We start from the raw sequence: 5,863 nt of genomic DNA, 5'->3' as shown, positions 1-5,863 counted from the left end.
GCCGCAGCGGGAGTACTGTGTCCAGCTCTGGACGCCGCAATTCAAGCGAGATGCGGACAACCTGGAGAGGGTCCAAAGAAGAGCCACTCGTCTGATTGGAGGCCTGCAGGGTTAGGCCCTACGAGGAAAGGCTAAGGGACCTTAACCTCTTCAGCCTCTCCAAGAGTAGGCTGAGAGGGGACCTTGTGGCAGTGTACAGATTCACAAGGGGAGAGCAACACAAAGTAGGCAACGATCTGTATACCAGGGCACCCCCTGGAACAACAAGGAACAATGGCCGTAAGCTATCGGAGAGTAGCTTTAGACTGGACATCAGAAAAAATTTCTTCATGGTCAGGGTTGCCAGGATCTGCAATGGGCTTCCAAGGGAGGTGGTGCTCGCCCTGTCCTGGGGGGGTCTTTAAGAGGAGACTGGGCAGGCATCTGAATGGGATCACATCACCAGGTTTGGTGACCCTTTTCTTGCCTGCCAGGGGCAGGGGGATTGGACTAGATGGCCCACCGAGGTCCCTTCCGACCCTAGAATCTATGAAACTATGAAATACACCATAGTGCAGCGTGACTGTTATGACAATACTTTGTGCTTTGGTAGGTCCTGTTTTCCACACTAGACAACTATCTTCCTCATACAGCAAGTGGGGAAACTGAGGCTTAAAGAGACCTCAGGTCACACAGCAAATCAACAACAGACCCAAGAATAGGGCACAGAAGCTTCCTGTGTTGTACCACTCAGGCATAGATCCCCAGTCCCCTGCTCTTACTGTTTGACCTTTCTCCTCCTTTCTCCTCCTCCTGTGACACATACCTTAATGTGTGTCACTCAGCTGAGGGAGACACTGCAATGGGGCTGGAGGACACAGCTTCCCCTCACTCGATCTCTCTCTGGTTCCACCCTGTGAGTCAACCTTTAATCGCTCCTTGGAAGTGCAAGTAACAGGACACCTGGTTGGAATGCAGACCCAGTTTCCCTCTCTCCCGAGCCTGCTTCTCTCACCGCTCAAGCAGCCAGACTAGATCATAGAATCATAGAAATTAAGGGCTGAAAGGGACCTCAAAAGATCATCCAGTCTAACCCCTCTGCTCATGAGTAACTGGTGCCTCCTGAGTCTGGGCGGGGCACCTGCAGAAGTCAGTGTTGATGGCGGGGATGGGGCTGGCGAGCACCCGCAGATGCCACCGGTGGCATCAGCAGCGGGCACGGAGATGGCAAGCACCCACAGATGCCGCCAGCAGCGTTGGTGGCAGGGACGGCCCTGTTGGGGGAGCATGTGCTGCACCCCCCTCCCCCCATTCTCCCCCTACCAGTCACCCATGCCCCTGCTCTGGGCAGGAATATTGCTGAGAGCAAATGATCCCAGCAAGGCATCTGTCCACAGGTTTTCTCCCAATTCCCTATATTCACCCCTTACATACCTATAGATGGCCAGACCTTGGATTCAACCTGCTTTGTGCAATGCACATGGATGCTTTCTCCAACACTGCCTCACAGGACCCTGGCTGTGGGGAATGTATCTGAGAACCTGGTGGATTGTGGACTGAGGTCCTGACCTCCAAGCAGCTTGCTTAGAAAGCACTGACTACCACTAAAGCACTTGAACTCTGTTTGAAGGGTATGGGGATGTTGTTGTGGTCTCCCATGGAGCTATGAATAATACCACAGACTTGGCAGACAGCGAACTGCGTGACCCAAACTCTCACAACTTTATTGCAGTGGAATGCTTTGCGCACCTGAATACCTGAATACAGCATGTGGGGGCAGCTGCCTTAGCGCTAGGTCATGTCAAATGGATAGCCTGCCGAGTAAATGATGTAGGGGCTGGAGGGCTTGCATTCATTGTCCTTCCAGCACTGCAGCTTGCGGCAGGGGACGAGCACACTGTGCTCTTTTTCCCCGCTCTCGCTCACTGCCTAGCCCCCGAACCGCTGCTTCCCAGCACCCACTCCAGTGGCCTGGCCGAGAAGAACTGCTCCCAGGTTCTGCCCCCGAGGTTTGTTCTTTGTTCCCATGAAAAAGACGGCCCAGGTCCTGCCCCAGCACTGAACCGATACTGTATCCCAGCTCTCACCTGTGCCCCTGCAATCCCTTTCACTTCCTGAACACGGCACAGCAGGAAGTATCGCTGCAGAAAGCTGTACCCGGCGTTGTTAGTCAGGTGCAATGTACAGTATCATGGAGGGGCTGGATGACAGCCAGCTGTCGCAATACAGGACTACATTTCAACCAGATTTTCTGTCCTCTGAGCCACTCCTTCCACAGCCAGTTGCCAGGCAGCTCTGTTTCTGTCACACTGGGGCATGCACTAGACTCTAGAGCACATAGGCAAGGAGCAGCTTCCCTGAACAGACCCACTGCCCTCTCTTGGTAAGTCCTCTTTCCATTGGATTCTTTGACTGCTTTATACCTGAATGCATTCACCATTGCAGTACAGAGGAGCCAACCCCTTACTGGGAGCCAGCCTCAACCCCAGTTGACCTCTGATGGCTTTAATGGAATGATACCAAGGATGGATTTGGGACCATGGGGTTTAAATAGGACTTGAAGTACGCAGTCTCGGTCTCATAGGGCATCGAGTGTGTTCAAGTGGGGGCCCGTGGCTGTGTGGGGTCCTAGGTCTAGAGCAGCAGGTGTTGAAAAGCACATGGCAGATGTCAAGGCTGCGTAGGAAATATATTCAACAAACATATTTCTGGAATATGTGGCCAAGCTGGAGATAGTCCAGTGGAGGGCAACGAAAATTGTTTTGGGGTCTGGGGCACGTGCCTTCTGAGAGGCTGAGGGAATTGGGCTTATTTAGTCTGCAGAGGACAAGACTGAGGGGGGATTTAATAGCAGCCTTCAACTACCTGAAAGGTGGCTCCAAAGAGGATGGAGCTGGACTGTTCTCAGCGGGGGCAGATGACAGAACAAGAAGCAGCGGTGACAAGTTGCAGCAAGGGAGGTTTAGGTTGGATATTAGGAAAAAATTCTTACGAGAGGGTGGTGAAGCACTGGGACAGGTTACCCAGAGAGGTGGAGGGATCTCGGTCCTTGGAGGTTTTTAAGACCCAGTTACACAACGCCTTGGCTGGGATGATCTAGCTGAGGATGGTCCTGCTTTGAGCAGGGGTTGGACTAGATGCGACCTCCTGAGGTCCCTTCCAGCCCTGCTTTTCTATGATTTTATGATCTATCAGGGAAGTGGCCATCTTTGCGTTCTGTGTTTGTACTTCACCTGGCACAGTGTACTCCTGGTCCAATGAGGCATAACTTCATACAAGCCATAAAAAAAATGACTATAGTGAAATATGGAGCAGACAAGCTCTGGAGCTGGAAAGCTAAGAGAAACCCTTGTACAGAGTTTCCCAGTCACTCTCTTTATTCACTTAGGGCATGTCTACATGTTGCCCTACGGCAACATTGTTACTGCGCTGTGCGTTAGTATTTCCTTTTAGCAGTACTAAAGTGTGGTGCAGTAACCACCCATACTTTGCTGTACGTGTGGCACATGGTTATTTTTAGTAGCTACTTTGCTGTAGCAGTGCACTATAACAGGAGAGCATGCCGCTACGGTGAAGTAGCTGCTGGTCACGCGTAGACATCTACGGATGCTAAATCACTGGAGTGTGTCACTACAGCGACGTAGATGCGCCCTTAGTTTACATCGTCATCTGCTTTTTATCTTCTCCCCAGACACTTCGGATTGCTGCTCCTTACACCAAGAGCTCCTCTCACTGATGCTTTAGCTTGTAAGAACTAGTAGACACCTGAGTTGCAGAAGTACTTAGCGCTGATGAAATGAATAAGCTTCCTTAGAAAAGCATAAATGCTGGCAGAGGAGCCAGTTACAGGGTGCAGAGTCCCTTTCTCACCAGGTTGAGTCAATTAACTGGGTTCACGAAGAGAAGGGATTTGCAGGGACTTGCCTAAGGAGATGTGCTCTAGTGCATGCCCCAGTGTGATAGAGCTGCCTGGCAGCTGGCCACAGAGCGGCTCAGAGGATGGGAAATCTGGTTGAAGTGTAGTCCTGTATTATGATAGCTGGCTCTCATCCAGCACCTCTGTGATACTGTCCTTTGCACCTGAGTTTCCACCTGCTCCCAAGAGAGGCAGCTCACTGGTTTCAGCCGGCTGACTAACAACACAGGGCACAGCTTTACGCAGCGATACTTCCTGGTGTGCTGTGTTCAGGAAGTGAAAGGGATTGCAGGGGCACAGGTGGGAGCTGCGGGGGGCGGGGTGGTGTACAGTATCGGTTCAGTGCTGGGGCAGGACCTGGGCTGTCTTTTTCATGGAAACAAATGAAAAATCACAGGGGCAGAGACCAGTTCTTCTTGGCCAGGCCACTGGAGTGAGTGCCAGGAAGCAGTGGCTCAGGGGCTAGGCAGTGAGTGAGAGCAGGGAAAAGCAGCACAGTGCGCGTGTCCCCCGTCACAAACTGCCGTGCTGGAAGGACACAAGGGCAGCTTTGCTGCACACAAAGCAGACTCCTAGAAACGTAAAGTCCCAGTGTGGAAAGCCACTGTCACAGCTCGGTGAAACGTTGCAGAGATGACTGACTCCGTGGATGCGAGACCAGTGGATGTGGCATACCTTGACTTTAGCAAGGCTTTTGGTACAGTCTCCCCACAACATGCTCGCAGGCAGGCTAAGGAAGTACGGGCTGGATGAATGGACTGTAAGGTGAATAGAAAACTGGCTGGAGCATCGGGTTCAGAGGATAGTAATCAATGGCTCAATGTCTAGTTGGCAGCTGGTATCAAGTGGAGTGCCCCAGGGGCAGGGCTGTCCCTAGGGGTGTGAATTGGGGCAATCGCCCTGGGCCCTGCACTTTGGGGGACCCTGCAAAGCTGGGCGGAGAAGCCATGGTGACTCTGCACCACAGTTGCTTGCTTCAAGTCCATTCGCTCGCTACCATGCTGCTGGGATCAGAGCGGGGCAGGGGCCCGCATGGGCTGATTTGCCCCGGGCCCTGCACTCTGCTCCGGTCGGCTCTGCCCAGGGGTCAGTTTTGTTCAATGTCATCACCAACCTGGAAGATGGCACAGAGCGCACCCTCAGCAAGTTTGCAGATGACATTAAGCTCGGGGTGGGGTAGTGGATATGCTGGAGGGTAGGGCTAGGATTCAGAATGACCCAGACAAATTGGAGGATTGGGCCAAAAGGAATCTCATGAGGTTCAACAAGGACAAGTGCAAAGCCCTTAGGACAGAACAATCCCATGCCTGGTACAGGCTGGGGCTGACTGGCTGGGCAGCAGCTCTGCAGAAAAGGACCTGGGGGTGACAGTGGACAGTAAGCTGAATATGAGCCAAGAGTGTGTCCTTGTTGCCAGGAAGGCTAATGGCATACCGGGCTGCATTGGTAGGTGCGTTGCCAGCAGGTCAAGGGAAGTAAGTGATGATTCCCCTCTATTCTGCACTGGTGAGGCCACATCTGCATTACTGTGTTCAGTTTTGGGCCCCCCAGTACAGAAAGGATGTGGGCAAATTGGGAGTCTAGTGGAGGGCAATGAAAATGGTTGGGGGCTGGGGGACACGATTTATGAGGACAGGCTGAGGGAACTGGGCTTATTTAATCTAGAGAAGAGGAGAGTGAGGGGGAACTTTGCTTATTTAATCTAGAGAAGAGGAGAGTGAGGGGAGATTTAATAGCAGCCTTCAGCTCCCTGCAGGGGGGTTCAAAAGAGGATGCAGCTGGGCTGCTCTCAGTGGGGGCAGGTTACTGGACAAGGAGCTACGGGCTCAAGTTGCAGCAAGGGGGGTTTAGGTGAGATATTAGGAAGAATTTTCTCACGAGGAGGGTAGTAAAGCGCTGGAGCAGGTTACCCAGAGCCGTGAACGACGCGTGCCCCCTGCCAGCCCTTGCTGTGACGCCGTGTCTGCA

The 5,863-nt window shown here is 52.7% G+C and overlaps 1 protein-coding gene across 1 annotated transcript in view; it reads left to right on the top strand.

Annotated features, from left to right (window-relative positions):
• The first annotated feature begins 2,280 nt into the window (after positions 1 to 2,280).
• The window catches only part of ST14 (suppression of tumorigenicity 14), a 39,633-nt gene continuing 36,050 nt past the window's right edge, over positions 2,281 to 5,863 (top strand). Inside the window, exon 1 of the mRNA XM_025213827.1 lies at positions 2,281 to 2,362. The gene's annotated coding sequence lies outside the window, so the exon portion shown is untranslated. The remainder of the gene's footprint in view (positions 2,363 to 5,863) is intronic.

This window comes from Alligator sinensis, unplaced genomic scaffold, assembly GCF_000455745.1.
Source record: "Alligator sinensis unplaced genomic scaffold, ASM45574v1 scaffold1153_1, whole genome shotgun sequence".
Lineage (NCBI taxonomy): Eukaryota > Metazoa > Chordata > Crocodylia > Alligatoridae > Alligator > Alligator sinensis.
Note: the sequence above shows the minus strand (reverse complement) of the source record. Positions and strands in the feature narration are given on the sequence as shown.